The sequence below is a fragment of the Rhea americana genome, unplaced genomic scaffold (assembly GCF_003343005.1).
Source record: "Rhea americana isolate MKP2758 unplaced genomic scaffold, rheAme1 scaffold_139, whole genome shotgun sequence".
Lineage (NCBI taxonomy): Eukaryota > Metazoa > Chordata > Aves > Rheiformes > Rheidae > Rhea > Rhea americana.
Window position 1 is genome coordinate 2139215 of NW_028185472.1, and position 24812 is coordinate 2164026.

The window sequence follows — 24812 nt, forward strand, 5'->3', positions numbered from 1 at the left end:
TCAGTTCCTGGTSTCTGCCACCTGAATTGGGTTGATTCTGTAAATATCATATCCCTGTGAAGGGAATAAGACTTCTCACAGCACTGAGCGCAATGATGAAATTAGGTGAATGCAGATGAAGCTTGTAATTAGCAAAACTTGCAATTAGCAACTGTCCTATGCTGTGATTGCCAGCCTGGCTTCTGGTGGCTGTACAGCTGTTTCTCTCACTGGTGTGTGTGCATTCGTGATGCATGATGATGACAACCAGTTGTGACCTCTGGCACTTGAGCCTGCTGAAGAAGAAATGAGTGCYTGCTTGTGGGTATCTTTTTACTGGGTTTCTATCTTCATGCAAGTGCAAAGGCATTATCAGTTTGAGAACTAAGCTTACAACACACCTCTCCTCCTTTCAGGAAGGGAACAGAGCTCTTATCCAAAATTGCAAATCACTTTTTTGTTTTCTTGATTGTACCTGAAAATGTCTTAAGAGATGTCTTACATTGTCCTAGTTTTCAAAAGTGAGATGAATAGTCTGTATTTTCTGGAAGAAAAAAAACTTATTTTTTTTCTTTGAAATTTGACACACTAAATTGCTACTTTCTCTCTCTCTCTCTCTCTCTTTTTTTTTTCTTCTTTCTTCTCCTTCCTCTTTTCCTGTATGTGAAGGTCACTCTGGTAATTCCTGTGAGGACTGCTATGTTACTTCTGGCGATTTCTGCTTTTGATACCTAAAAACTGTTTGTAGTCTTTATGTAGTAATATGTTTTGTTTTGTTTTTCACCACTGATCCCAAGCCACTATTCTAGTTTCCGTAAGGGATAAAATGTAAATCAGAGGGAGAAAGATCTTCTTTTAAAAGCAAATACATAAATGGTATTTTAAACTCAACATCAGCAAACATGGAGGCCCTCACAGATGGCTTAATATTTTAATCCCTTGATTAAAATCACTTAAAAAAAAAAAAAAAAGCCTCCCCTGAGCAGTCTTTGCGCCCCTTAGCATCACTGTATAAACCAGTGAATTCTGCTGGGAGAGTGGTAGATAATTCACCTCTGGTGTTGGCAGTTCCCAGGAGAGCAGAGTTAAAAATTCAGAGAGTTGGTCTTGGTTTTTCTCTTCCTGTTTTCGCAAATTTGAAGCTTGTTAAATGTAAGGTATTGGTGGCAGGAGATACAATGAGATGGCCTCTGATTTGTATTAATAAAACTTTCCTCCCCCCCTTTGAATTCTATTTAGTAATGTGTGAACTTTAAATATTCTACTGGAAAGAAATTAGTTTTGTATCAGTAAGCCTCTTATGCTTTCTTTTTATGAGACCTAGCAATATGAGACACTACCTGTTCTGCAACCAGTATTTAGCAGGTAGATGACCCGTACTTCCTAATTCTTGGTTAGAAAGCAATAGAAAGTGTGAGACTGGATACTGCAATTGAAAGGGAGTTCTGGAGAGTCAGCTCATTTGCAGAAATAGCAGGAGCCAGTTCACTATGAATAATCCCTCATGGAGACACAGATTCATAGTTACAGCGTTTCTTCTGCTTTGTTTCCCACAGCACAAGGTTAAAGTGGCTCAGGCTTGTGGACATTACAAGCTTATATTGCTCCTTTATTTATTTAGCATCTTTTCTGAGCTTCAGGTCATGGATGTCAGATCCTGGCTCACTTAAGGTATGTTTCATGTTCTTCTGCACACTTTAATTGTAGTGTCCTTATTCTCTCCAGTATCTCCTTCACTTCTGTTTTTCTGGGCTCCCTACACTTTCTTAATAGACTTTCTGAGAGCGTGAAGCAGCTCTGGAGTGAGTCCAGCACAGGACTCGCTTAAAAGGGCCACATCTTTGAGAGCTGCAGAGTCATTCCACATGACACTAGAGATGTGAGTGATAGTTGTGAGTGATCAGGGAAGTATTCCTTGGATTATTGTGTTACTTTTTTCATAAATGGGGGCAGGTTTAGCTCAGCTGGTTAGAGCRTGGTGCTGCTAATGCCAAGGTCACGGGTTCAATCCCCGTATGGGCTATGCTGAGGGTTGGACTAGATGACCTCCAGAGGTCCCTTCCAACCTTACCATCCTATGATTCTGTGATAAATGGAGCATCTCCAGAATATGGTTTGCTATGGCATTGAGTATATCTGGTCAAGGATTTATCTTTGAGTAATATCTGGTGTTAAGGTACTAAAGGTTACATTGGGACTGCTCTGTGAAGGAACATTAAATGGGTTGCTGCCTCTCAAATTCACTAGGAAGCTAGTACATTAAGGTATCTGCTGCTTATTGTGGATCTTAACTCCCTTCCTATGAACTTGGCAGTCTCACCTTTTGCATGGGCTTTCTTTCACTATCCTCAAAACTCTAGATGGGATGGACCATTTTTGTAGGATAAGGTTGGTRCTACTGGACTTTTCTTACCTAGGCTTTCAGATGCTTCGACAGATTAAGATTAATAGTTAGTGACTACTGTTGGTAATTCTCTCAGTTTTGTATCTTGCCTCTTGTGTTTTCACTGCAAATTCCTCAGAAATGTCTACAGTTACTTTTCCTTGTCTAAAACGCTATGTGGACAAATCAGTGAGTCTGTTGTTTCCTAGGGAATTTGGGCCGTTATGCATGTCCAKCTATGCTCTACTTTGAGGGGTGTTCTCTGCCCAAGTGTTTGTGTATTGTGTTGATTATAGTGGGTTATGCAAAAAACTGTTCTTTTTTATTGTTTTTTATCCCTCTACAGTAAGAATACATTCCATTTTTTTCTTTTTGAAGTACATTGATAGGATCCATCAGCTTCAAGACAGCACAGGTGTAAAAGTTGCTAGTGGTCAGTGTCCTCTATATAATCTTGAAAAGTTAGCTGAGATGTCCAGCTCAGATTTGATGCTAATTATTAATTTCAGACAATCTATTATATTTCTGAATGTTCTATATAAAAAACCATTGGTATCTGCTTTGTGAATTTTGGGGGTTTGCTTTGGCCTTGTGGCTGTGTTTTCCTTAAACGTAAAGATTAGGCATGTAGTGGCTTTATTTGTGTCTACAGTCCGTCAATTAGCTGAAAATGTTGTTACATATTTGTTAAATGTAGACTGGGATTGGTGGTTTGCAAGACAAACYGTATAGACAGTCGTTGCTCTGAGCTAATCTTATCTCTTGAAGCAAAGTATTTCTGAGGAATTTCTGATTGTGACAACTGGGATCAAATGGCTGACTTCTGAGGGCTGACAATAATGCCAGGGTCTGAGCTGCTTTGTCCTGTTGATAGCAACTGCGCAGTTCAAAAACCACACTAAATACCAGTGAACCATGCATCTTAGCTGGTTAGGTTGAGGGCGTGTGTGTATGTTTAGGGTAAGGCATGAGCTTTAGAAGTCTCTATGGGACAGAAATACTGCGGCTGCTCGAGGGTAAAAATAGTTCTGGGTTTTCAATGGCTGCATTCCATGGCTGGAGCCTGAAATCATGAATCAGGGCTCAGCACTCAGTCTGTGCAAGACCAACCRAGGGAGCTCGGCAGACGTACCCGCGAGGGGAGCAGCTAGCGGAGATGAGCCCAAGCCCAGCGCCGCTGATACTCTGGGAGGGACCGGTCTTGCTTGTGCAGTCACACCAAGGTACTGTGCATTAATATTTTGATTTCTGGTAGGAGAGTAGTTGCTTGACTGTGAGTAACTAAAAATCTGCTGAGCCATGCAAAATTTCTCACTAAATCAAAGAAGACTAAAAAAAAAAAAAAAAATGGTGGCTCTTCTGTGTGAATTTGGCTTTATAAAGACTTGTAGCTTTGCACATTAAATGCTTCTAGAAAYGTGGAATGAAGCACTTAGATTGGAAGAGTTTGCTTCTCATTTTCATCTGAACACTGTTTTGCACATAAGCTTGTTCTTGATTTTTGGATGACAATCTTTTTTGTTTGATTTCAGAAATTTTCTAGCCTGTAAATTCCATCTGGGAATCTAGATACTTAAATAAATAGAATTCTTTCAAAGCCTTCCTACAATAACACTTTTTAAAAACAGTATGTAAAGCCTGGATGCTTAACTCAAAGATCTCTTCTCTAAAAGTTCAAACTGTTGTGTTGAAGTACAGGATCTGTGTAGTTTGGAATCCATTTCTGATAGAGTTCAGATGAYTATTCTGACTGGTTTAAAATCAGACACAGTTTCATGAAAGAGAATTTTGTGCTCAGAGTGAGGACCTTTAATTGAAAGTGCAGTTAGGATGTTTCAGAAGTTTGTGTCCAACGTTACCTTTAAAAGCCTTTTTCCTTTTTTCCCCCATCTCTGAGACATATGTATCTTCCAGGTCATTGTTAGCAGGACCTTGAGAAATCAGTGAAGTTCCTGAAGTTTCTGGCGTGCCCTGTAGGCTAAATAACTGGGGTTGATCCTCCTCCAGAGTGAGGAGTTAGAATTAGCATTGCTAGAAGCACCCATGCCAGCTGTGCATGCAAGTTGTCTGCTCCCTGAGTGCCCAGGGTGAAGCTATGTGACTCYGTACCCAGTAACCTCTCAGCCAGGCGCAGCGTTCAAGTGCATTCATCTGTTTTCTTTCTAGGCACCGGGATGCAGCTGTGCACACTTGTCTGACAGTCTCGGCGTATGTATTTGTGCCTGTCTGCTCTGTGCTACTTCGGCAAGCCGTGTGCAGCTGCAGGTGCCTGTCTTTGCTTTGCTGGCACTTGGCACGTAGCGTGGGCACYTACAGCGGTACAACCCCCAGGTACTGCTTGGATGAGCTTGCGTTGTAAGAGCCTAATAGTTTAGCATGGCCCTTTGCACCAATGCTATGTTACTTCAGCAAACCAAGTGCCAAAGCTATTTGTGCCTCATTTTTTATTTTCTAACACGCTGGCACAGCTTACCTCCCTGCCCATTGCTGATATTCAGGTAGAGGTTACTGTTTTCTCATGCAACTCSCAGATTGTGAGGCCAATCTGTAACAGATAAATGAAGTGAGTTTGGAAAATGCTTTCACATGGAAAACAACTTTGTAAAGTGAGAAGCATATTGCTCTAGGATGAATAAAACTGTAGAAATCAATGTATTTTCATGACATAGGCTRAGTTAGTGAAGTGTTAAATCCTACAATAGGATGAGTGGTAAAACGTCAGCAATTGTAAGGTCTATGTACTTTTATTTTACTTGAGATTCCTTAATGTGTAAGGCATGGGACCTGGGTTCTACTTCAGTCTTGTTGACAGATTTGAGCCATCTGATTTTCTTGCTTTTCCATTTCCAATCTGAATAATGAGGATAATTTTACAACAGAGGTATTGTGGAGATAAAATCAATTAATGGTTGTTGAATGGTTACATAACTAGGAAGTAGCCCATCTAGAATCAGCTACATTTTTTGAGGAGCAAAAGCAAGCRTGTGTAGTAAGCCAGCTGTTTTCCATTCAGTCCAGAACGGCCTGTGACCACTCTCCTGAAGGTTATAACTTATATGACTTGGCTTGTGCTCAAATGTATCTGCTTTCATAAATGTACATACTAACGTAATTTTTACCCCTCCTGAAGTTGCCAAATTAACTGCCAATGCTGCCTTTCTTGGGAGGCCACATCTTGCTTCTGAATCAGGAGTTTGGTGGTGTTCTTAATGATGCAGTTTTACAGAATGGGAATATGGGTTGCAGACAACTTTGTGAACCTCCTTTAAACTGTGTAAAGTCCCAGGATAAGAATAGATGCAGTAATCCTGCCTCCCCATATCTCATGCACTGCCCTCACTGCATCTTCCCCTATTGGGAAGTTTGCTTGGAGTGAACTTTGGGAAATATGTTGCAGGACATTAGGTTAGTCATCAGCACTGCACTAAAATAGTTGGAGGGGTATTTTAAAGAAGTGACATGGCAAAACTGCTGGTATAACTGTACCAATACCAGAGCTGCCGAAAATAACAAGAGCATGAGGAAGTCATTGCTAACTGCAGCACTCTATCTAATGCCATTTTTTGCCTACTGCAGATAAAGTAATGAAAGCTATCTAAAGTATTCCACCTATGGCCCCTGATATTATTCACCCTTTGTATTAGGAATTACAACACTGCAAACTATCTGCCAGAGTTGTCAGCTAAGGTGAATAAGTGAAGATTCAAATGTTTGGCCGAACTGTCCAGATTTAATTATCCTTTGAGACCTCATTAGAAATGAGCCATGACTGTGATACTAGAGGTGAGCATTCTGGAGGTAGTACAGACCCTGATTCATGATAACTCAAATTTTCACACACATTTTTTTAGAATCTGAAAATTTTTGTTTTCCCACATACTTTGTTATAAKTAGTGTTCAGTCTTGATGTGGTCATGTGATGGGAGTAGGTAAGAGAAAAGATGCATTTAATAGCCAAAATGAGGTTGACAGATTGGAGATATAGTCTGAAAAAATGATAAATACAGTGTATTTCACTTGCGAAATAATCAATTGCATAAACACAGGTAGTTTTGTAGAAGGTAGTCTGAGGGTTGTTGTAGATTGCAATGTGAATTAAAGTCAGGAATGTTGTGATGTTTCACTAGCCACCTTACAGTGCCAAAATAGAATGCTTGACCTATGGGACCTGTGAAATGATCCTTCAATTTGACACTGAGTTGGAGATCCTTGGGAAAGAAGAGAGGGCATAGGAAATTCAGTGAGAGTTTGCAAACATGTAAATAGCTGCTGAAAAGAGGAAGGCAAGAGTTATTCTTTATATACGCAGAGGGCAAGAAGCAAGGCTTCAGCTACAGAGTAGAAGATTCAGGTTTATTAATACTAAAATTTCCAGTGCTAGCAAAGCTGAAACCGTTTGGGGGAAACTGCAGTCTCCACCCTRGCTGGTCACTGAGAGCCGATGAGGTAGCTGGCTGTTTGGGGAGCCATAGGTCTAACCTGTTCCACCTTTGACAGTGTGATCTTTTCAGGTCTCTTCCAATCCTATGATTCTGTAATTCTGCATGATTATATRCTTTGAGGTGGAAATTAATGTCCTTAGTTCTCTGCAGATGGCAATGGCCTCCGTGCCCCCAGGAGCATTCATTCTCACAACTGAGGCTGACACTATTACAGATAATAGTAGGTAGGCAGGGGAAGAGGCTGGATGGATATGTGATCTTTTGGCAGTCATAAACAACATGGAAAAATGATTCAGAAATAATTGCTTATTCTCAGCTTTGCAAGAGCAACAAGATCAGGTGGTAAATKCAAAATAGGGAAGTACTTTTTCACAAAGTGTTTAGTTAACCTGAAGAACATACTGCTGTAGGATGTTGTGGCTACTGAAAGCAATTATATAATTTTATGCCAGCAAAATCTGTCAGAAGCTTTTAAACATAAAGATACCAGTTCCAGCTCAGGAATTTCCTGAGCCACATGTTGCTGGCAGCTAGGATTGTATACCTTGGAGGCTATCGCTATGTATATGCCCTGTTCTTACACTCCTGGCACTTGCAAATGCTGCCTGTCACAGTTTGAATGGAGAGCTGGGCCCAAAACATACTTGAGCAGGGTTTTCACTTTCTGCAGGCTTCAATGCGTAGCTTGTGGAGGCTTTCACATGCCTGACAAACAGTATGTTTAAAATAGTCTTTTGCCTGTCAGGATCTCAAAAAAGAGGCCTGACTGAGACATTTTCTGTTCCCAAGTGAAAAGTATTCTCTAAGCACTCCCGYTTTAAGTTTAGAAGTGCAGTAGAGCAGCTGAGGCAGAGCAGGAAGAGGGAGCAAAGAACGTCAGAGCCAGGCCTCTGGCATTCTCATGTCTTCACTGGGAATTTTAGGGCACGTGCTTCCTAGATTATTTCCAGCCAGCACTGTGCTGTAGAATACCAAGTCTTTGCTATAGATGGTAAGTCATCAAGCCCCATCACTAGACACATCCATCCACACCTCATTTCTGAGTATGAAGTGTGGCATGRCTTACAGGAGGAAATGTAAGTAACCAAGAAGTATATGAGCAAGGTCAGATAAAAAGTACATTAATATTATCTGCTATTCCTCTCCCCCCCCTAAGATTTCTGTGTCTTCAGCAGGATAATGTTTTGAACCTAAAATAATTTCTGTAGCTGATATCTTGCCATCTTGTTAGGATGATGTGGTGCAAGAACATAACCGTGTGGTGTTGGTATGCCAGGAGGTGGCAAGCAGCAGACTCTAGATTCCTCTCTGCCTGTGAGGTTTCCTCTGCCAATACTAAAACCGTTGTGCTGACGGGAGATGCTGTGAATTTTACCTGTGGGGCAAACGATTCAGAGTGGGTACAGGAGAGGACTGAGCACATTGGCAGGGGCTGTCCGATGAAGGAACACAGAGCCAGGAAAAGCCGTAATAAGGGCTAAGCACCTCTGGTAATGCTCAGCATGTTACAGGATGGAGTCTCATGGGTGAGCCTGCTGGGGCATACTGTTACAAGGAATATTCCTGGCAGGCTGTGTGCAGATAGATGACAAAATGGAAATCAGGCAGAATAATGTCCATAGGAGAGGGCTTTAGACCAACCAAGTGCAAGCTGTTTAATAAGTGGTGTGCCAGTATGGAACAGGGACTTCCGTCAGCAGAGCACGGCACCTCTACCAGTGAGCAAAAAGATTAAATTTCAAATTTGGAAAGGTATTATGGCACCTAGCTCTTCCTGAATTTGTTAGGAGGCTAAAAATCTCTTTACAAGTCTGGTCCAAAGCAATAGGAAGCAAGAGTCTATTGAGAATTGGACTCATTGTGGGGCAGATTGCACTTGGCCTTTGAGTTACTTATCTAGAATAATGGTTAGAAATCATTATTCCAGAAGCTGTCCCTAAATATAACTTGAAAAAATAGCATACTTGCAAAATCTTCCCAAGAGCTTTGCTAATTTCTTTCAAGATGTCATTCTTGCCTAGATATCCTCATCAGATCTCTTTCTAGTTATCATCTAGGTATCTCAAGCTTCTCTGCTCTGTTCTTCTAACATGGCAAACATTTTAATGCAAAGTAAAAACATCACATAATCTAAGTACCCTAAGCAAGTATACATCAGGTTAAAATTAAAAAAAAGAAACATCACTTTAACAGATCAGATTTCACTGCAAATGGTCCCAGAGCATTTTAAAAGTATTGTGAACTGAAAAGCGACAACAGTCTCCTTCATTGGCATGGCAAAAATTACCGCACCAGACTGGAGCATTGGCCCAGCAGATCCCTTGTTCTCTCCTGGGCATGGGCCAGTCCCACAGAGTTCAGAAGAAACCCTTCCTTTCCTGGGTGGTTTCAGACTCACCAGCCAGAGCAGGTGTTACRCAAGAGGAATTTTGGTCCCATACAGAACTGAGAGCAGCCTGCAAGCTGCTGTACTTCAGGCTTCCTGAGTTAGCGCATGGCATGGGAGCTGGCCCTAGAGTGGCATATCCTCCTGGCGCTGACCTGCCTCCTCTGCGCTTAGCAGCCCGCGAGTCTGCTCTGGAGCAACGGAGAGAAGGGGGCGTGCAGCCGGGGCAGGATGTGCTGCTGTGTGTGTTCAGAACAGCAAAAGCAACCTGAYGAGGAGCTGTGTGACTGACCTTTTATGTTGCTGTCATGTGCCCAGCTTACACAAAATTCATCCTGAAAGCAACAGGGAAAAAAAATCACTTTGTGCATTTAACCCCCTGGTAGCTCTTGTGGGAGTGACTAGTGTGCTCTAGGGTACTGAATATCCACTGGGCATTGCGTGTAGTCTGAAGGAATATTCTAGYGGCTCTTCTGCTGTAGGTACTTCTTGGTACTTCCAGACCAGAAGTGAAGATTTTTCTATAGGATGTTATATTTGTTGCCCACTGTAATTTGTTCTGAACTTTTGATCTACTATGTTGAAATTGAATTTCCCTGCAGAGGAATTTGTCTTCCTGCGCTTGAATTTATCAGTGAATGTGCATGTTCCCATTTTAAAGGGTTGATAGCCACAGAACACAACTCAGTTGTAATAATAATTGGTTATTATTGTGGAATATAGGTTTCTTTTCTTGAGCTTTATTTAATATTATTATAAATATAGTGAATTTCCACTCAAAATGAAGAACAGGTTTTATCAGTGAAACATGAGGAAGTTCTTCTGTATGCTCTCTGTTTCATTACTCAGATTTGTTCAAAGTTCATTTGGGGTTATTTGTCGTCGATGGTGCCCATACCAAAGCAAAAATGATTGGTCAGATGAGAAGAATGTATTAGTGTAGTGACATATTTGTGTCTATATAGTCAGCTTTATGGAGAAATACATTTTAGTTCATCTTGTACATCTGTATCCTTAGCAGCAGGTGCCACTGCCAGATAATTCATCAAAGTCAAYGCGATTGCTGAGAAACGCTCAAGCCTGGCTTGCTTGCTTGCCGTGGCAGGCAGTGCAGAGAACCGCACACTTGGAGGCCGGGGAGGAGGTTATACTGGAAAGGGGACGGGGGCTTTTCAACAATATGTGCTGAAGATTAAAYGCGAAAAGCCAAGAAAGTGCCCTGTCCATGGCTGGTGACAGGGAGTGAAAGTGGGACACCGTGCCTCAGCAGGAGATGGGAACGCAAGTTGGCTGCGAAGGGGGCCAGCTGGTAGCTGTCGGAGAATACGCTCACAGGAAGGGCAGGGGATGAGAAGCGAAGAGGGATTTTTCCAGTTGAAATGCTGCTGGCTTAGTCACGCTATCAACAGAGGCTGCACATCGCATTCTTCATTGGGCAGGTGGCTTTAAAAACAGTACACGCTGGTACACAGATTGTGCTGGGCATCTGTACCAGTCTACCGCACACGTTTGGGGCTTCCTGCCCATAGGAAAAAGTGCCTGCTCACTGGTAAGCAGCAAGATTTGTTGAGATTTTCTCTCTCTCTGAACTTTTGCCCCACAATAACAGGACTAATTTGGAAAGCAAGGGAAACTGTGACTTGAAATCTGTACAGCTGAGTAGGAAGGAGCCAGGTTTGGAAGGAGGGAGCCTGGAGCTGTAGCAGGCAAACCCCAGGAGTGTGGGAGCTAGCGCTAAAAYACACAAATGGCTAAGAACCACTGCTCTGTGGCACAGTAGGGTAGAAATGTTAGCACAGTTAATGCACAGGAAAAGAAAATGGTGAAAAGCAGAATAACATTAGATTTGATACCACTAAAGTAGATATTATTATCAAGCCGGAATGGGAAATGAGGATGGGGTTGGAAGTGGGAATGGAGCCGTACCCATACGCAAACAAGCCCTTTCTGGCTAGAAGAATGCAATAACGCTTAAAGCCAGTATAGAAAAGTACCTGAATGCTGGTAGCATGCACAAGGCTGAAGCAAGGCGAGGGCTTGGGAGGTAGCACTCCTCTCCCTCCTCCAGCCGCACTCATACGAGGATTGCGTGCTGCRAAAGGGCAGCAGAGGTGCCTTTTGCACACAGCAAACAGAAGCAGTGAAACAGCAGTGAAGTTGAGCATGAACTAAATATACTCGATGGCAGAGTAGTGATGCTGGGAAATACTGCAATGGCAAACGGGGAACAGTTTAGGCAGGATTATAGAGCAAAAATAGTACTCTATAACCAAAGACCACCAAATAGCAAGCTCTCACAAATGTTTAACGGCATGAAAAACACAGGGTCCAAGGCACAGGCAATATTGTATACAGCAATACGATTAAGAGCTCAGGACCTGCAGTGTGATGATCTTGGTAAAGTATGTGATGATTAAGTCAGCTTTTACAGAAATATGGAAACAGTATCACCTTGCAGTTCTGCCACACTGTCTCTGCCAGGCAATAACTGAATTAGGAATAAATTTAGTCTCAGGGTGCCAGATGTAAATCCTACAGCCCAGTTTAATTCCTGTTCTTAGCCAAAAGATTTAAAATTCTACAGTGATGTTAGTGCAATATTCTTTTTTTCTTGTTCTTTTTATAACCTTTTCTGGTCCTATTTGAAACTGGGAAAATCTGAGCAATATCTGTGGAAGTAGTTCAGTTTATTGATTTTTTGTGTGTGCCCTAAAGCCTAAGTGCTATCAACACAGTAACTTGGATTTATGAAACAAAGATTTGAATTCTAATTTGTTCAATATTTTAGAAAACTGATATTTTCATTTTCAAGGCCAAATTCTGACTTTGTTTGAAGTACGGCACACCCCATGGATTACACGTTGATTCGTTAATTTCTTTGTGCTTTTAAGTAGTTTGAGGTGGTTTGATGTTTTCCTAACTGATAATAGTCTTTGTTTTTTCAGAAGAAAGTTCTGTTTCCTAAACTGACCTTTGCTGGGATTTTGGACCCAGGATTCCAATCTCAAAATGCTGTTTTCCATAAAGGAAACAAGTGACAGAAGCTGCTTTTTTTGACAGAGGAGAAACAAGTGACTCATCCCCACTCAAAGTGGAGTGTTCCTAATTAAGCTTGCTCAGAGCTTCAAACACAGTGGTCTTGTGTTGAGTAGCACTTGTTTGTGCGTGTATATACCATTCTTCTGTTAAGTTATGGCTGGATCAAACCCCCAAAGTATCCATATCTTAATATAAGTTTCTTTTTATTGTCTTAATATAAGTTTCTTTTTATTGAGTATCAAATGTTAGGAGTGTGTCATCAAGACGATTAATGGTGTTCCTAATGATAGATTCTTTCACAAAATAAGATGGGACTTGTCTATCCACTGGTGGCATCTGACCTTTAGAGAAGTTCATCTTTTCATGTGTCTTATTTCTTTCCAGCAAAGCTTTAGTTCATGCTTAATGTTGTTGACTATAAATGTGTAACATTAACTGTAATGAGTAAGAAGTTTGTAGACTACGTATGTGTTACAAATTCTCCTTACAATTTTCACTGGATTTCGAGCCTTTTCTGCCTTCGATTACGCATGAATGCTAACAGGGTTTTAGGAACTGTCTTTCTCTTGTTAATGGAAACCTAAGACCAAACAAAGGAGCATAAGCAATTTAAAATGCAGGAAGCAGAGTAGGGCTTGGAGATAAAGAAAATTCTCTTCCTTGGTAGAATTTAAATAAAGTGAGCAGCCAGCAACAAAGCCCTGTAATCTGGTTCATGTGAGCCCAGCAGATGTTTGGCAGGATTCAGCATGGTGGGTATGCAGCCTCTGCTTATCACAGAGCCAGGGCTGGCTGCATGGGTGCTGCGTTCAGCTGTTTTGTCTTCATCTCAGGGAAACTAATCTGGTCAAAAAACAGAAAGCACAAGGAGGATGTGTATCATGCCAGCGCAGTCTGGGAACAAGTCTTGTGCTTGATGTTAGTGGAGGGCTGGGCTGRGAGATGTTTTATATCTTTGCAGACAGCCTGTTGCAGATATGAATTTCAATATGTCTGATCTTGCTTTTGATGTGGTGTTTTTTTTKKTTTTTTTGGAACGTGTGTATGAATTATAACACTATTTTCTTCATCTGACTCAGACACTGAAATGCTTGGCACCACAGCCTCTCTCCTGTGTGTAGTACATGCGAGTAGTTCGTTAGCTGCCCAACTGTAATTTCTGTTTTATCGTAAATGAAGAACAGGGGAGACATGTAGGCACTGGAATCTTCCTGTAGAATGGAAATTTGACTTTAAGCTGCCTATAAGCATCCATTAGGTTTGGAAGCATTTATCTTTTCCCCTAAGCAAAACCAGTCCTCTTTCATTAGTTTCAGCCATGGGAGTAACACAGTGAGTGCTAGTACAAATAGTTTGTCAACCATTAGGCAGTACTATATCCTATTAAATGTTCTGTCCTTACTACCCAAATTGTAAGAAGAGGAAGTTCATGAAATGTTTCAGCGGCTTCTGATGGAGAGAAGTTTCCCACTTGAGCTTAACATAAGCTATAGAGAGCCTGTGGTCTGAGCAGGACTGGGGATGGCAAGGTGCTCTGAATAAGGGGCTGAAAAGCAGAAGGGCTTTAAGTAATGAAAGGAAATTCAAAGAAGTTCATTTTCTCCTGTATTCGAGGGCTGACTAGCACAGAGAAATTGTGAGTGTGTAGGGAAATCAGTGTAAAAAAATTCGAAGTGAGAACTTATGGAAGAGGAAGGTAGTATTTATTTACGAAATCTTACCTGCTCACACTCATTCTTTTGCAATTTCATTCACCTACACACTCCCACTYGTGCTCCAAGATGTGTGTGTCCAAGTGGTCTGCTCAGGATCACCTGTGGGACAAAGGGATGCCAGCTGTCAAGTCCTTATCACGTCTCTGGGGTTTATCCTGATGTTACAAGCTGTGTTTTGGATAGATCTTTTATGGCCCGTTTGAGTCACCAGCAGTTACAGGAGTGGTCCTTTCCTTAGAGTCTTGCTCGCTCCAGCTTCCGTAGGTCTTAGGCCAGGTTGCTGCCTGTTACCGACTCTTTGGTGAGCTAAGGAGCAAAGGAATGGTATATGAGATACAGCTGCAATCTTGCTGCTTGCTGCCATCTTCATGTGGTTAGGGTGCAGGATCTTCCACTGAGAGGCCATCTGTGCTGTGGCATTATCAGAGTGCAGGCTCAGGGCTGTGATGCAGACAAGCCCTTCCTYGGTTTCCCCTGGAAATGATGCCCTCTGTTACCAGTGCAGGCCATTTTCTTTAAAGCTTTCTTCTGCTGGTTCTTCTGGTGCTTATACACATACATTTCGGTTCATCCTGCTTTCATGCCAATCTTCGGTGCTCCTGTAACAAATCTCTACAGGTAGGATTTTTAAACACAATCACTGTTGTCCAAACATTTTTTGCATTAAAGTTAGTGGTAAATTCTTGTAGGCTCCAAAGAGAAAAAGTTGAGCCAATGCTCAGTACCTCATAAAATAAACTCCTTAGAAATTCAGATGTGTACCACCTCTCTCAAACAAAGGGAGGCACCCCCAAATTCAGATTTAGATTAAAAGGAGTAATTTTACTTTCCTCCTATTGTAGCTACGGAGATGTAGTTTTGTATGAACACAGAGAAATATAGCTAGCCTCTTGGATAAAACCAAATACGTTTTTTGCATTAGTGTTTCCACATTGCACCTGTGTTTTCAGATCTTTGTCAAGTGAAAACAATTCTATTTCTTTATGTTCAGCAGAAAGGTTTAGACCTCCAGAAAAATGAACTTTGCTCTGGTGTAGCAGTGCTGTCAGGGTTCAGCACAAGATTGCTTATTAACACAAGTTGTTCTGTGTGAGTATTACCCCTTGGTCATCTTTAGTTTTTGCACTCGTCGGCTAACCACAGGAAACAACTAACTCATCAGAAGATGCCGAGAATGGTATGGGCAGAGGAGAGAGCTGCAGTGCCACGCAGAGCTACTCGCCTGACTTGGAGAGTTGYGGTTCCAAGGAGCAGTTAAGTGAGCCTCACACACGCGTACGTAGAAGAGGCACAGGACTTGAAGACTTCTCGGAAATTTTCTGTACTGCCCCTCCCCCMCACACACATGCACTTCCCCAATTTCGTGTCTCCTGTGGTGCATTAAAGTTAGTAATACTGAGTTTATCCACACTGTCTAGTTAGTGGTCTTCTGTGGAGAGTCCCTGAGGACGGTGTTACACGTAGTAATGTACCTCAGCTTCTGCACAGCCATATGCGAGTTTCACGCGTCGGTGGCTTTCGCYGCCAGAGTGCTTGGCTATTGAAGTTGTTGAATGAGCCTACCTACAGTGATGTGAATGCTTGATTACAGCTCGATTCCTCTCTTCTAGCTGAATATTCGGTGAAAAGTCCAAAACACTCCAGTGGACTGAGACAAGGGGAAATGTTGCAAATGAGAAGAGAGAACAGGGAAATGAGGGTGGGGGGAGAAAGCAGCTGTTAAAATATTCTGCAACCATTTGAAACTACAATTTAAATTCATTTTCATTACCAAGCTAAGAACAATCTTTTGCAAAATTCTTGACTTACACTACATGTTCTGAGTGGCTATGAAAAATACTGCCTTTTAAAGAGATGGCAGTGCTGTCTTTTGGGAGGGAATTAGAGGATGTGGAAAGTGAGTTGTCTGGGGATGCAGAACAAATGGTGACATGGTCTCTATAACACAACTACCACAGAGAGGATTAAAAAAAATATTTGAGATATTAACTTTGAGGTGGGATACTCCTCTAGGCTACCTGATTTGGGGGAAAGTCTATGTAGCTCTCTTTTCTCCACAAGCTAAAGAAGGAGCTAGAAGTTCTGGACAAAAGAGTGGCAAGGGAATTAAAAATGTTACGACTGCTGTGAGGAAATTTCCTGCTCTTCAGTGCAATAGCCTTGAATGGGTTCCAGATCCTTATCTGGAAAGAAATTTAGCTAGTACCTAGATGTCGAGGATCTTGTAATCACAAGTTTCCTGAAGAACTAAGGAACAGTTTGGGCCTTAGCCTGTGACAGGGTGTTGCAAGGGCTCTGGTAAGCTCTGGGGAGTCACTGTAACATTGGTAAGGGAAATTCCAAAGCCCATAAGGCAGGTACCAATGAGCCCTTGTGTGTGCGAAATTGCACCCATGGTTTGCTAGGTGCTTGCAGCTTCCTGGCTTTTTCGCCCTGCCGTACTCCTTCCAAATGATTTCCTTAGACTCCTGGAACTCGCACTGTAGTGCCAGAGAAAAACACTGCTGAAAGATCACACAGCTGTATTTGAATAAAGCACTTTTGTGTGGTGATGGGCAGCAATGAAATCCTGTTACACTGTTAGTAATGAATTGGGAGCATGATGGCCAAGCCATTGTGCTATCAACTCCTCAGAGCTCCTGGGAGCAATCCTGCTAATTGGTCATGCCTGGTCATGTCTCCTATAGAGTCAGACTTAACTTGATCTGTCATCTTTGTGGGAACTGGAAAAACTCAGCCAGCAGTACCAGGGCGCTCCAGTTTCCTTGGGAACTTAGTGCTAAAGCTTGTTTCCAGTGTGGCATGGATRCTTGGAGCAGCAGGGTAGGGAGAGCATGTCATCAGACCTCCCAGCTTCTTGTGACCTAGACTGCCAGGACCAAGGAGTGCATCACTGAGTGCTGATGGCAGGGACAAGGCAAGAGGCTATTTTCTTAACTCCTGCTGTTCCCCTTCTGCATCCCCTTCTGTGTCCCTCATGCAGTGAAGTCAGCAGATGGGCTGCCCCCGAGATGACACCTGCTCACCTGCAGAGAAGAGCAGCTCTTGCAAGAGTCCCTGGTGAAAGCACTGCTGCTGCTGGTGAACGGGTRGCTCTGTCACTTGGCAGCAGGCCTCGGAGAGAAGATTGCTTTGTCCTTGCTCTTAGTCCTATTTGCCAGGTTCCCTTCTGATTGCCAGGGTGATAATGCAGGAGGGAGATAAACCTGGTTCAGTGAGCAGCAATTCAGTCTGTCATCAAACAGCAAATACTTGGACAGAATTAACAGAGCCATGTGCTGAGCTAATTTGGTAACAGACTTGGTGTGTTTTTTTGGTACAGGGATTTATTTTGTTTGTTTTTCTGCAGAGAGGACTGGAATATTCCATCAGAATTGCTCGCTGTCCCTTACAGGCCTGTTCACACCTTTCCCAGTGCCCTTCTCTGCTTTTTATCTACAAACTAAGCTASTGGCTCTCGTGTTCCCTCCAACAGGCTTCCCAAGAGCAGTAGGTTTGTTTGCTTTCCCCCCAGCGCTCTCCTCATGAGCTCTGCAGGTGCTCTCACTCCTCTGCTGGGTTTCATGGACACTTCAGGTAGCCTTGCCTCTGGTCCCTCCCAACCTGGAGCTCCACAAAGAGGGATATATCTGTGTTGCTTCAGGCTGACATTCTGGTGTGAAATGCAGTTAGTTTCTGTTTGTTGAAAAATGGCATATATCCCTCCTACTTTGATTCTTATCCTCTCATGCTTCCCACCTTCCTCGCTGATGTTTGTGGCTTTGGCTGTGCCTGAGTGTGACCCCTAACCCCAGAAGGGATGATTGACTGAGATGCAGATCATGAACATTCCTAGCTGGATTTGTGTCTTCGGTTTGCAAATTCCTTCATTTGCCTTCAGTGCAAATTCCTGCCAGGATCCAAGAGATCACATTACTGTGCCCTACATATGTATTTATTATACTTAGAAGACAAAACATCTGAGGACTGTACTCAGTAATATAGCCAGGATCCTTAAAATAAGGACTCTCTTAACTCGGTCTACTGTGTAAGGATTGCCATAGATACTTGCAAGTATTGTGTAACACCAAATATCCTTGTCATCCTATGGCAGAGCAGACTTCATGTTTGTATTATTTCTGGAATGACTTTGTTTTTCATCTTCTCCAGGAAATGTAACGTGATATAAGCATATGAGGCAGTCACCCATGCACCAAGTGAATGTCATGTGCAATCAAAATTCTTGCTATCATAATCTGCTTTGGCCAGTGATTTTCTGTTTTGGCACAAAAATAAACATAGAAAACTATCCAGCTTATTTTCTTAAGACTTTGGCTATAATTGGCATATTTTAATATGCAGCGTTAATAGTGAGCACAGAGCTTTGCTGACTAGCATCTACAGGATGCTATTTTATTCCATTATGGTAGACACTGAGGTAATTTAAATGCTATCCGTATGATTAGTTTTTGCCAAAGAAAAGTCCCAGGCCAYTGGAGTTCTTAGTATGGAAAAATGGGGAATTTTCACCTTTGTCAAAAATAGTTTTTTTCTCCTAAGTAACTTGCTGTCTGTTCTCCTGTGCAGCTACTGTTTCTTTGCTGTCACCATTCAGCTCTTCCAGGATGACATATTCCTACTGTTTTGACAGTGACCTTAATCTGTTTGTGCGGTTTAAAGTAAAGGTTGTGGCCAAGTATGCAAAAGGATGGCTCAGGCAGCTTATAATGACTRTAGAGTCTCTTGACTTCAGCTGCTTTTGAGCTATTGCAGATCAGTTGTTGGATTTGATATTTCTTTAGGGATGCAARAAGAGTTTAGAAGCTTTTGGGCAGCTGTAGGGAACCAGGTGTCCATCCACCTCTGGAAAAGCYCCGCTATAGTTGGACTTTCTTGATGGCAAGCTTAGCTGGAGTGCTAGTGGTTCTGTCACCCTGGACTTAACTTCCCTCAARTTGCTGACAGGGCTTCTCTTAAACCAAGCTGGCAACAATTTAGCAGACACATCAGAGACTAGGAAGCTTCTTCCGTAGTTGCCTGTACTGTGTGGACTATAACCACAGATGATAGTAGGACTCTGAGTAAATAGCWCTGTAGAGCTGAGTTAAGTGGTAGGATCAATAATTTCCTTGTAGCTGGTCTCTTTTTGTATTTGTGTGGTTGCTGCTAGTGGTGGAACTGCCTCAATACCACTATGGCATTGTGTACTGGGAAAAATCAAAGCCTGGGCTATCAGTCCAGGGCCTTTCAATAGCAATAGATTCAAAGTAGCTGGACAGGAGAGCAGACAGCAAGCTACYTGTGAGAAAGCAAACTATTTTTGACATAGGGTGAAATCTCTCCATGCTAAGTACTCCAGTGTTTTGCAGCAGAATTGATTGGATATGGGAACCATTCATGACCCTAATTGAGGCTCATTTAAAGTGCTTCACAATCATTTTGCCTCCTTCCCTGCTCTCATTTTTCTTCTGTAACTTTCACAGAAGCTGTCAGCAGTCTTCTCTTTCTTGATATATCGAGCAGCTGCCATCACTGCAGGAATGGGAACAGGTCGTCTGTCTGAAGCACCTACCCAGCAAAAGTTATCCTTTTGGGGAGCAGTGGGGGCAGGGTGGGGGGGGGAAATGGCTGCAACCCCTCCTTTCATGCTGTGTACCATCAGAAATAGCTGTTGTGGGGATGAGACTGAAGCCAGGCATACAGCCCATGCTACATGGATTTTTAGATCAATAATAGCATTGGTGGAGATCCTCATCCTATATTTAGCTTCTTAGATGAAAGAAGCTATGCACAAAGTATGAGCATCAGAAGGCTTCTGACGCAGGCCAGCACCGGCTGGTGTTTCCCTTGCCTTCCCTTTGCCTGGCAAACCTTTTTTTTCCTTACTTAATGCCAAACAGCGTCACTTTTCTTCCCTTTTGTCTTCTTGGGCTTGACTTCTCTGGGCTCTATAAGCTAATATATAGCTCAGCATTTATTTCCAGATGTGACACCTTTCCCTTGACTTACATTGTTAAGCCTTCAATCAGTGATAATGCTGCRGATGCATATATTGCGAGTGAGATGATCTTTATTGCAATCACTTTTCTGGCTACGAGTGTCAGCTTCTAAGGCAATTAAAAGATAAGCTCACAGGTATATAAAACTGCCTGCTTAGTATAGTGACAGTGTTAGTATAGGGTATTTTCTGTTATTCACTACTGCCATCAAAGCATTTTTGTAATTCCTGCTAGTCTCCTGAAACTTAACTACATAAATTCCCTTCCTTCACCTTCTGTTGATGGGAGACTAAACCAAATCAGTAGGAATATTCATGTCCTGTCTATGGATTAATGAGAGTTGAAGAACTCACAGTTGAAGAACTCACAGTTGAAGAACTGTGACAGAAACAGTTCTTATGTTACAGGAGGAAGTGCTGAAAATAAGCAGTTGTTTATCTACCATGGAGCTTTTCACTGTGGGTGCAGCAATAGAGGGATGAGCCCACTACTAATATGTGAGCTATCATCAGTGTGCCCTGGATGAAGTACAAGCTTGATGTTAGCTAGCCAAAAAGGTAAGCTGTTATTGAGCTGTCTGCAGTGTGTGTTCCTCCAGTGCCAGTGATTTGTCCTGTCTTTGGCTAAGATGACTATTTGGCAARAGATATGATCCTGAAATTAGTAGAGACCTATGAAGAGTGCTGTGGTTCTAGACTAGTGAGGTGGTGATGGACAATAGTTAAATCGACCTAGTGAGTAAGACGCACTATTGCTTCACTGTCTTTATCTGTCAGATGGTAAAAAAGTCAACCTCCCTTTTAAAGCTCTTTGAGATATACCAGTGAAGAGAATATATAGGATCTGGACACAAACTTTTCTTAATTTTCATCCATGAAACGCCAGCAGTGAGAGGGGGAGAGAAGTAGTTGCTACCTGAGAGATGAGCATCAGTGAGTTTAAATGTCACCTTTAGAATTTTAGAGCTGCCTGTCTATGCTGCTTCTTCAAGGATTTGTGGGCACATAGTAGAGCCAGTTACTGACTTGTATCATGCTGTCATGGTATTTCCCCAGGAGATCACAGTGCTTTATGAGCAACTGTCATTGGCCTTTCTTTTTAGGCCCCTAGCCAGTCACATCTGTTGGCCTTTCCATGTGTTTTGGATCACTCATTCTCATCAAATGGAAGAGACTTYGTGTTGAAGCATTCTGTTTTCCTTTTTTCTTTTTCTTTTTAATGGTGATTGTATCTAATCTTCTACAGATACTTCACAAGTGGGAATGACTGAAGAATCTCATATTATTTGTATAGTCTTATCCTCTTCAACTGTATTTGATMTCCGGTGGCTTTACTTCTCTCCCAGGCCATACTTTTGCAGAGCTCTCAGTGCACAATACTTCTAACTTTGTCAGCCTGTGCTTTATATACATCTCAGGTTAATTAAAGTACATCTGTTTGTGGGTGATTGATTGTCACTTGGACCKGGGCACTCATCATATGTTCTACGTGTTCAGCTTTCCCACTGTGTGTGTGTGTGTGTCTATAAATTTCTATTTATATGTATATTTATATATATATAATTTTCAACATAATTGTGCAAATATTTATTGTCTTAACTGTTTTTTGTGCTTTTGAACTTGATTTTCTARTATTTAATATCCCACACTACTTTTTTCCCTCTTCCTTCCCAGCTCAAGRGTTGATAAATACTTGTAATAACCATTATACATTATTTTAGTGTGTTTTTTCTTTCCAGCCACTATTAATCGTTCTGCAAACCTCGCTGTCAGGAAATACMTAAAGCAGAGGTTGTCAGAAAGTAAAAAGATGTGTAGAGGAAAAAAATCACRTTTTAGTTGTCCACTTTCTCATACTTTCTTCCTAAGCATCTTTTGTTGACTATGGGTAGGGTTGGAAGATGAGGCTAAACAGACTTTTATCTGACTCAGCAGGATCGTACTTACGTCTTTCTGTTGCCTGACATGCTTAGTTCCCATTCCTGTCTTAAAATACGGACACGTGTTTTGTCCAAGTACCTTTCCCTTGTTGTTGCTGTACTATCCGCTGCTGCAGCTTGCTGCGCGCTGACACTGCTGCGTAAAGCCAGGAGGTGATGAGCTGCTCCACAGCCGTGATGGACAGTTACCTGCAATTTGCAGGTCAGATTCAGAAATACTTATGGTATCTACCTTACATTTTTAATCATAATTAATGCTTCACAGTGAGACAACTTACCAGTGCCTGTTTTTCAGAAAATGTAAAAATGTCCTGGAGATACAACATTGAGTTTTATTGTCAAGTTTTATCACTTTTTTCCCCCYTCTTTTGTTATTACTGCAGAGCCAACAGAACTAGAAGGGTGAGCTGTACTCTGGTGTAACTTGTGGTTTGTTYGTAAAATTGCTTCCTGAATTCTGAGCTGATATTTCTGTGCAAGTCCCTTGAAATTTGGTAGTAAGAAGGAAAGACGCCAGCTTGAGTTTTGGAACTCCTGCAGTGAACTTGCAGGATATGGGGAGTTAAATATTCTTTCTTGCAAAYTGAGCCTGTTTGATTTGTTCTTGAAAAACATCAACAGCAGAAGGAAGCCATGGTACTGTTTTAGAAACAGCTTTCAGATGAGAATGCATTAAGCAATTTTTTTCTGAAGGTTGTGGGTTAAAGTCTTCTCTTCTCTCTCTCTCCCCCCCCCTTCTCTCTCTCTCTCTCCCCCCTCTCTCTCTCCCCTCTCTCTCCCCTCTCTCTCTCTCCTCTCTCTCTCTCTCTCTCCTCTCTCTCTCTCTTCTCTCTTCTCTCTCTCTCTTCTCAGTCCTCCTGGTCTAGGTTCAGCTTTTTCTAGGGGGTCTCCCTATGTTGATGTAGAACTGTAAGACTTGGAAAGCTCCAGATACCACAGTGATGGGTGCAGAAGAACTGAGTAGACAAAAAAGAGATGGGTAGGTGTGGAGAAGACTTGACAAGGTAGCAACTTTGTTCCTGAATGGGAAGAGCATATTTTGCAGGCTTTTTTAGAGAATGCTATGACCCTACTTCAGCAATGGCTTGTTTACTAAACAGGAATGTAATGTGCAAGCATCAAAATGAAGGGGWGCTTTTGTACATTCCTTTATGTGAAGATGTGAGCTCCTCTCATGCTCTGCGTTTCCACTTTTTTCTTGTCAAAAATCAAATGTCTTTCTAGTGATATGCTGATGGCTGATGACTRTTGCTCCCATCTGACAAGAATGTGAAGGTCCAGTTAAATTCTCCTCAGGAAGCAAGGTACCCTGCAGGTGTCTAGCCCCCCAAATTTTTTCCCTATCCTATCCAAAAAGCACTGAAATGTAAATATGGTAAAAGGTGACAAAGTAAAAATCTGTCATTCGTTTAAATGTCAAACTAATGCAAAACCAAAGATGTAACCTAGTAGTCATTGTATCTGTTCCACACTCAAAACAACAAGTGCAAGGCTGAAGAAGCTTTTCATKGGTGCCCCAAACTTTTTTTAAATTGTAGTCCCATGATGTGTTGCATTATGTGTCTCCTACCCAAATGATCAGTAGCCATAACTGAAACTGCCTTCTGAAAAGTTGTAGTCAGCTGCCGCTCTTGGAGCAGTGGCAGTCCAAAGAGAACCGTCATAAGGGAGGTCACCGATGTTATGATAATATGAAGTTAGCAGGGGTTTTATGATTGTATCTGCATTGCTGTGCTTGGGACTCATCTGCACTGCTGGAATCGTCCCTTTCCTGGGGTTAACTTAAGCAGACTTATGTGCACTCTAAGACTGCAACCAAGTCTAGCAGAGCTGCAGTGGTGACAAATTATGGAAATTAAATTTGTCAGCCTAGAGAGAGTTGTGATAAACGATGGCACGTTAACAGCCCTGTTCCGCTAAGGTCTCTGTCCATAATGGATAGCCTTGAACTACTTTACTCCATTGCCTGCCTATGTAGGCAAAGTTGTTATGTTTTTTATCTGTGCAGTTAGTGAGAAGGATCTGTGCTACAGAAAAGATACATGGGTTAATCAGATATGATTTAACAGTTTTTGGTCTTCTGATTAGTAAGCCCTTTTTACAGGTTCATCAAAGATTTCTTAAACTTAATAAATACTGTCCTATTAAACTTGATTTCAAAGGTGTAGTGCCAAGAGAGGTGCTTTCTTTCCTGACTACATAGTAGATGGCAGAGACGTGGTTGTGAGAGTCCTCCACTGAGTGGGAGAGCTCTGGAGCATTATCTCTATTCGCCTGAGAAGAGCACTGGAAATAAGGCTGAGTTAACAGACAAGGACCAATMAAATGTATTTCTATCTGAACGTCTCCCTCGCATGGCCTCAGCATTACGCTCCTGAAACAGTGTTGTGACGCTGCAGTTGCTGTGGGGTCGCTGTGACTGATGTGCCAGGGGACTGTGAGAGAGCTGGCACCRATGGGGACAGCACAAGCCGAGCAGTCGGGCCCTTGGCTTCAGGGCAGGAGGATGGCTGGGTCTTTGTGGTCCTGCCACTGGTGGGAGGTAAGGAGGACTTTACAGCAGCTTCTTGAGAAACAACTGGCCAAAATAATTAGGGTGAAGATCCCTAGAAATTAGGGAATTTGGAAATTTTATCAGGTACACTTTCCAACTAGAAGATTATACACCAATGGTATTTACAGGGAAAGCTGCAGCAATTGAGTTTCTGTTGYATTTGGTTGAAAAAAGGAGGGGGGGCATCTTCCCTGGAAGAGGGAATGTTATTAGATTAAATGCAAAGTCAAGATACCTTCAAAACGATGAACCTTCAGAATTAAGTTTTCCAAAAGGTTATTAGCAAGGTGAAATTGTTGGTAATACTAATAGGTGCCAGCAGAGGGCATTAGGAAACTTGGCGTTGCTGCTCATTTAACTTCCCCACAGTCAGAGCCCACGAGCAGCTCCTGTGTGG

General features: G+C 42.1%; 1 protein-coding gene across 1 annotated transcript in view; it reads left to right on the top strand.

Moving 5' to 3' along the window:
* The first annotated feature begins 1635 nt into the window (after nt 1-1635).
* The window catches only part of TSPAN4 (tetraspanin 4), a 247700-nt gene continuing 224523 nt past the window's right edge, over nt 1636-24812 (top strand). The window contains exon 1 of the mRNA XM_085298497.1: nt 1636-1650. The gene's annotated coding sequence lies outside the window, so the exon portion shown is untranslated. The remainder of the gene's footprint in view (nt 1651-24812) is intronic.